This window comes from Macaca mulatta, chromosome 1, assembly GCF_049350105.2.
Source record: "Macaca mulatta isolate MMU2019108-1 chromosome 1, T2T-MMU8v2.0, whole genome shotgun sequence".
Lineage (NCBI taxonomy): Eukaryota > Metazoa > Chordata > Mammalia > Primates > Cercopithecidae > Macaca > Macaca mulatta.
The window spans coordinates 4,477,212-4,485,558 of NC_133406.1; positions in this window are offsets into that span (position 1 = coordinate 4,477,212).

The window sequence follows — 8,347 nt, forward strand, 5'->3', positions numbered from 1 at the left end:
CACGGGGCCACAGGAACACTACAGTTCCCAGCATGCAGTGAGGATTCCCCCTCGCTACTATAAGCGCAGAGGCGGAGTCTCAACAGTCCTTCGACTACAACTCCCTGCATGCCGCGGGGGCCCCGGTCCTACCAGACCAGGCCTCCCTGGGAGACTACTGCTCCCAGCATGCAGTGCTTTGGAGCTGCGGCCGATACCTTGCGGTCCGCGGGCGGTGAAGTCTTCTACTTTCATTCACCCTCTCATCGCCGGTGCTGCTGCTGTTAGTAGTTCATGTCGCGTTGAGCTCGATGAAGCCAACGAAATGTGGCAAAAGACCAGAGTGATGACCCTAAGTTTTCCAAATCCCTCCTCACTTTTTCTTTGGCAAAGGGAGGGGTGGGGAAACAGGAAGACGAGTTACTGGTGTGGGATGAGGTGTAACGTGCATCCAGTTAATCCTCAGTGTGGAATTTACGTTTTGTGAAACTATCCTGCTGATATGAGAAGGGTCCAGTAACCATAGCTTAGCACAATCCTGGGACGTAGTATGCAGCTCTGCATTAATTTAACAAATATTTGTTGTGTGCTTCCTATGTGCCAGGCAGTGTTGTAGGCCCTCGGGAATATTGTGATAAACAGGAACAGGGACAAACAAATTATCACTGGTATGTGCTTTGCAGAAAATTTAAATAAGGTGAAGTCATTGAGAGTAATCTTAAATTGGCTGCACGGGGAAGATCGCTGTAATGAGATGAGTTTTAAGCTGAACTATGAATGACAAAGCCAGCCCCGCAAATATGAGGGGGAGGAGTATTTCAGTCAAAGGGAACAAATGCAAAGATCTGAGGCATGAAGGAGTTGTCTGTATTCAAGGAAACAAAAGATCACTGTTGCTGGGACACAATAGGCAAGGACACGATGGTGTTAGATGAGCTGGGCAGGTAGGCAGAAGCCAGAGCTCGGAAGGATTTTAAAATTCATAACAGGGGTTGTATTTTGAATGAAGCCATAAGTTTGGACCAGGGAGTGAAATGATTGTGCGTGTGTTTAAAAATGATTACTTGGGTTGCTGTGTGGAAAATGGATTTCAGAGAGGCAAAGGAGGTGGAAACAGGAAGATGAGTGTGGCAGATTATCAAAATAGCCACAAATTATTTCCAGTCTCCCAAATTGTACTCTTTGGTGGTGTCTCCCCCCACTGACTGCACTGGACTGTGACTTGCTTTGGACATGGGACATTAACAGCATGCTAGCAGAGGCTTAAAAAACACTTGTGAGTTGGGACTTGCCCTCTTGCTGAACTTGGGAGTCCTGTGGCCACCATCTTAGGAATGAGTGTAGGCTAGCCTGATGGATGATGAGGGACACATGGTCAAGTCATGGCCCACATCCAGCTGACATCCAACCAACTGCGAACATGTGAAGCTCTCCTGGGCTATCCTTCCCTGGCCACAACCACATTGATGTGAGAAATAATGTTTTTAGCCACAAAGTTTTGGGGGTAGTTATGTGGCGAAAGTTAATTGAGTCAACCAATTGGATGCTATTCCAGAAGTGCATGCCAGAAATGGCTTCGTTGTTGCTGATAGTGGTGGAGACCGAAATAATTAGAGTTTAAATATTTTGGAGTAAAGTCTGTGGAACTTGCTAATGAGTTAGATGTTGAGTTGGTTAGGGAGAGAGGATTCAAGAAAACTTCTAGATTTTTGACTTGGTCAATTGAGTGGATAGTTCTGGCATTTATAAGATGTGACACATTTTGGGGAGGAGCAGGTTGAGGGGAGGGAAATCAAGAGTTATGGTTTGATCATGCTAAGTTGGAGATGCCTTTTAGACATCCATGACTGCCAAGTAGTAGACATTTGGATAAACTGGAGTCATGGCCATTATAGACTTGGGGCTTGGTTGGATGACCTAGGAATATGTATAGCTAAAAAGAAGTGGGCCAAGAACAAAGCTCTAGGACCCTTCACCATGTAGAGGTCAAGTAAAGGATGAAGAGGAAGCATGGAGGCAGGAGGAAAATCAGAAAGAACATGATAACATTGATGTCAAGACTATTGGACTCAGCAATATAGAGATCACTGGTCGCTTTGACATGAGCGGTCTCTGGGAGGAGTGAGATTTAAATAACTGCTTTAACAGTTTGAGAAGCAAATGTGATGAAAAAGAGACAACTTAAACTTGGGGCAACAGCTGGATAAGGCTGTGTGGTCAATGGAGGGCATTTTGAAGATGGGAGATGCTGAGGCATACTTGCATGCAAAGAGAGAGAAATTGATAAAGGAGAGGGAAAGATTTGCAAGGACAAAGAAGGGGGAGGGATCCAGGGCACGAGTGTAAGGGTTGCCATTTAGTAGGGGGGATGCTTCATCCATAGTGATGGCGTAGAAGGCAGGTGCAGGTGCATAGTTATGGCACAGAAGACAAGGAGACAGGCGGGTTAGAAATACGGGAGTGTAGGAAATGAGAGTGTTCTTTCCTGGTTTACTTTGATTTTCTCAATGAATTATGAGGCAAGAATATCATCAAAGAGTAAGACGTGAGGAGAGGGGCATAGGGAGTTTGGAGAGAGAGAAGGTGATGTAAAAATAGAGCAAATAAGTAAACTTGGAAAATGCGGTTTTGTCAGGTGGTGTTGGGGAACAGTAAATGCTGTGCACAACATTGTTATTTGGCTGTCCTCTGGAAGGTTGTTGACAAAGTTCTAAAATCTCTTTTTGGTATATCAGCTGCCTTGCTTCTCTTTCCTAGCGTGGCGTTCCTCCCCACCTTAAGCAATTACACAAACTATGTAATCATCTGCTAAGTCCTTTTTCCTGTGAAAGGTGGGGAAAAGGCACTATGCATTTGCACCTTATTTAGTCCTGGCTGCAGTCCCCGGAGGGCTCAAACTGCAGGTTCACTTTTTAACTTTTACTGTACACACTCCCTTTGCCCTTTGTGATCTCATCCACTCTCAGCTGTAACTGTTGCATGTATGCTGAAGAGCCACATGTCTCCATCGTCAGTGCTCTTCTCTCTCCAGAGTGCCAGGCCAGTATAACCTACAGCCTTTTGGACTTCTCTACCAGGATGTATTGGTTTCCCTTGGCTGCAAATTGCCACAAACTTAGTGGTTTAAAATAACACAAATTTATTTTCTTGTAGTTCTAGAGATCAGAAGTCCAAAATGGGTCTCCCTGGGCTAACATCAAGGGCTGTGTTCCTTCTGGAGACTCTAGGGGACAATCTGCTTCCTTGCTTTCCCAGGTTCTAGAGGCTGCCCTCATTCCTTGGCTCATGGGCCCATCACTCCAGTGCCCCCCGCCATTTCCATCATCATGCCTTCTCTGACTCCCTTGTTTCTCCTTCTTACTTATGAAGAGCCTTGTGATTAGATTGGGCCCACCCGATAACTGAGGATTCTCTCTCCATCTCAGGATCCTTAATCATACCTGCTAAGTCCTTTCTTCCTGTAAAAGGCAACAGTCACAGATTCTGGGGATTAGGATGTGAACATCTCTGGGGGGCTGGGATTCTGCCCTACCATACAGGATGGCCCATGGTTACTTTGAATTTATCAGGTACAAAATAGAATTCATCATCTAATGATGGAATAAGTTATACTGCTCATGTAATTCAGGTATTGATCCATCAATAATGAATCATCCATCCTTCATTCATTGAACAAATGTTAAATGAGTACTTTTGATGTGTCAGCCTCTGCTTATCACTAATTCATCTGCGATAGAACAGATAGATCCTACCTTCATAAAGCTTAGAATTCATTGAAAGACAGGGAAGAATATATATATTCTTATATATATAAAATAAATATAATATAAAAATATATTCTTTTTTTTCTTTTTTTTTTTTGAGATGGAGTTTTGCTCTTGTTGCCCAGGCTGGAGTGCAGTGGTGTGATCTTGGCTCACGGCAACCTCTGCCTCCCGGGTTCAAGTGATTCTCCTGCCTCAGCCTCCCAAGTAGCTGGGATTACAGGCATGCACCACCACACCTGGCTAATTTTTTTTTGTATTTTTAGTAGAAACCGGTTTCTCCATGTTGGTCAGCTGGTCTTAAACTCCCGACCTCAGGTGATCCGCCCGCCTTGGCCTCCCATAATGCTGGGATTACAGGCATGAGGCACCATGCCTGGCCAAAAAGATATTATTCTTATATAATAATATTCTTGTATATTATAATATATAATATGTATTCTATATTATATATTTTATTTATATATAATATATTATGTATTATATATCTGTGTATCACTAATTCACTATGATAGGACATGACCCTACCCTCATGAAGCTTATAATCCAGTGAAAGACAGAAAAGAATAGATATATTTACATATATTGTATAATAAAATATGTAAATTCTCATACATAGAATATAATTATTCTATTACAGAATATACAAAAGAACGTAAATATTCACTCAATTTTATAATTTAAATTGAAAGAGACAGTAATAGAACATAACACACAGGGCTGGGCGCGGTGGCTCAAGCCTGTAATCCCAGCACTTTGGGAGGCTGAGAGGGGCGGATCACGAGGTCAGGAGATCGAGACCATCCTGGCTGACACGGTGAAACCCCGTCTCTACTAAAAAAAATACAAAAGCTAGCCGGGCGTGGTGGCGGCGCCTGTAATCCCAGCTACTCGGGAGGCTGAGGCAGGAGAATGGCGTGAACCCGGGAGGCAGAGCTTGCAGTGAGCTGAGATCCGGCCACTGCACTCCAGCCTGGGCGACAGAGCTTGACTCCGTCTCAAAAAAATAAATAAATAAATAAATAAATAAATAAATAAATAAATGAACATAACACACAGACTTATTTGAGGTGGTTGTTAGGAAACAGATGAACAAAAAGAATTTAGTATACAGAATTGTAAATTGGGTATTAGAGGGCTGAAACAAAAAGGGAACAGTGAGGTGTCAGAAAGCTAGAAAAAGCTAGGACACTTAGGTCTGGGGTAATAAAGAGGTCAGAATTGAAACATTTTTGAAGCTTGCAGGAGAGCCCTGTTATGCTGGAGTCACAAACCCTGAAGAGGAGAACTGCTGGTCTCTGGTATTTCTAAAGGGGCACAGTGACGTCGGCTCTGGAAAGTTTAAAAAACTTCAAGCTAGGAATCAACCACGGCTGCTGAAATCAAGTGCTACTGCTGCTAGATGAAGAATCCTGCCTACATTGCTGCTGACGGGAAGGTACAAAATAGGAAGTCCCTCCTCCTCCTGCCTTCCAGTTTCCCGCCAATATCCCTTCCTAGATAGAGAGGCCCTGGCAACAGAAAGCAAAGCATAGAAAATCACAAACTATTTCTTAGGTAATCTGGGGGGAGATCTAAGCTGCCCAAACCATTTTAAAGGAAAATTAATTTTAAAGCTTATTGCTCTCTGTGTTGTAGAGATGAACTGAGTCTGTGTTTTATTTATTGTCCTGTTCCAAATTACCCCAAAATATAGCAGCTTAAAACATTGTTTCTGAAGGTCAGGAATCCAACAGCAGTTTAGGTGGGTGTTTCCGGCTCTGAGTCTCTGGTGGAGCTGCAATCGTCTGATGGCTTGACTGGGGCCTGAGGGTCTGCTTCTAAGCTCACTGACAGGTCAGCTGGCAGGAGGCTTTAGTTTATCACCACATGGGCCTGTCTGTAGGGCTGCTCATGACATGGTAGCTATTCCTCCCAGAGCAATTGATCCAAGACAGAATGGGAGAGTGATCAACAAGAAAGCCGCAGTGTTTTATAACCTGGTCTCAGAAGTGAGCTACCATTCCTTTTGCTGTATTCTGTTGATCATACTGACCAACTCTGGAGCAATGTGAGGTGACACTACACAAGGGTGTGAGTACAGGGATCGCTGGAGCCCAGCTTGGAAGCTACCACAGATGGCTATATAAAACTCTGTCACCTCCACTGAGGTGGTAGCCAGAGTGAAGAATGGCTTATGTGTTCCAGAGCCCTGCTGGTTTCCTCTCTGCTCTACCATGGGAAATATTTGAGAGGTCATCCTCAGCTCCCCCCACCCCACTCCCCATTCCCCATCCTCTGTTAGATCAGTCGTTATTGGTTGAGTACACTGACTGCAAGATTTGGAGTCCAGTGTTAGAAGATGGGCATATGAATTCTCCAGTAGATCTTGAAATTGCTTATTTTCCATTTCAAAATGATCAGGTCCCTGAGAAGGTAGCCTAGTTAGACAATTCAGGGGACAATGGTGCTCTTTGTCTTAGGTGTCTTTAGTTATGAAGTTATGCATAATCGGAATTGATATACTTGACTTTTGAAGCCATTGGTAATTGTACCAGGTTGTTCAAATGGAAGTGAAATGTGATTGGCTAGGTTTTTGATAATGCTTTGCTACTCTATATCTGGAGGTTATATTTCAGGCAAGGCAAATAACTTTCCCTAGATAGGTGGTAAGAGTTCAACATAGCTCACTTCTCAATTCTGTGCCTCCCTCCTCTCCAAGAACATGATTCCCTATTGGTGACAAGATGGAGGTCATCCTTGTTGGAACTTGGGCAGTCAGCTTCCCTAGTGCCTTTTCCATTCTTAATGGGTACAACATAACCTGGGGCCCACAACAACATGGCACCTGGGCATCTAGTCTACCATGGCATCTGGTCTACCATGATCAGACCAGACATGAACTTGTTTGCTAGTTTGTTATCTAAATGAAGATATCTACTTAGAAATTCCATAGAATAGGTGGATAATTGAATATTGTTGTTCATGTGAATGTGAACTGTTTCTCATCCTCTTTTCTCACGGGGATGGAAAAGAACAGATTTGCAGAGTCCGTAGTTGCATGCCATATACCCAAGGTCTGATGAATCTGCCCTAGCAGCGATACCATATCTGGCACACCAGCTGCAACTGGTGCTACTACCTGGTTGAGTCTGCGGGAGTCAACAGTCATTCTCCAGGATCCATCTGTTTTCTGCAGACTGGTGATTAAACAAAGATGCAATGGGGACCACCAACCCTGCATCTTTTAGGTCTTTAATGATGGTAATAATATCTGCCTCCCCCTGCAACAGTTTTCTCACTTTGCCGGGATTCGTGTAGGGGCCAGTTTCAGAGGTTTCTGTTTGGCCTTTCCCACTCTGATTGCTCCTGCTTCACAAACCAAGGGCCTCAATGTGGGCTTTACTCCCACAGCCAAGTATATAATTCTAAGTATGTACTTTGGAGACTGGGAAAGGCCCCCAGGTGAGTGGAGCCACTGTGGCTCTCATAAGCCCTCACTCTAAAGGGGAGGCTTGATGACACTTCGGGTCTCTGGGTATTAATGTGAACTGAGACCTGTGTGTAATAGTCCTCAAAATGCCTGGTTATTCCTCTTTCCCCAGTAAAGTCACCTGAGTAGATGGTCATAGATCTCTGGGGGAATTGTCACAGTATATATAATACTTGCCACACTGCAGGATCCTTCTTCCTGGGAACGTGGCCGCCTCTTCAGTCAATGGGCTCTGGGTCTGAAAACGTACTCCAGGTCTCGAGACTGAGCAAGGGACCATGACTTTTTACTGGGGCAATGTTCCTCAGCCTCTTCTTCCATTCTGGTTTGTTATTATTGTAGATGTTAACCAACAGCCTTGTTGACTACCTGACAATTTTGCCATTCTGTTAACTGTCTCCACAACTCCCAGCAAGTTGAGCCCCCTTAGCTGCTCCTTGCCTGTTATTATGGTAATGTGGGCTCCTGCTTCTGAAGTGAAGCATCACCCCCAAGACTGTCTTATTGTGAGGCCTCATCCTCTCCATGGATGTGGATGAACCCAGACCTGTGGCTGCCTCACCAGTAGTCATCCCTAACCTGCAGAGAAGAGCCACCACTTAATGTTTCATTGACACTGGTACTCTTATCAGGATGTCGTTGGGGAGTGATGTGCCAGCTGAACCCTCTCATGGGGCATAGTCCTCAGCTGGGTCTTCTGGCTTCATGTAACATATCCATTCCAGCCTAGCCACCTCCCTGAACCATTTCATTACCTCCTCTACCAACTGCCGGAGGACCCAGGCTTTTTCTACTTTGCTGAGAGTTGGCTGTCACTTTTTTCCAGGCTTCTAAGAGTCACCCCAGCAGTGAGTTCGCCACATCCCCTACAGTCCATGCTGGGATCTTCTTAAATTCCATGTCCTGAGAAAATGCCACTGAGTCCATCAATTCTTGCTTATCCAGTTTTAAAGAATCCGTAGAGGCTGGGCGCAGTGGCTCATGCCTGTAACCCCGACACTTTGGGAGGCCGAGGTGGGTGGATCACTTGAGGTCAGGAGTTCAAGACCAGCCTGGCCAACATGGTGAAACCCCATCTCTACTAAAAAATATAAAAATTAGCCAGGCATGATGGCACACACCTGTAGTCCCA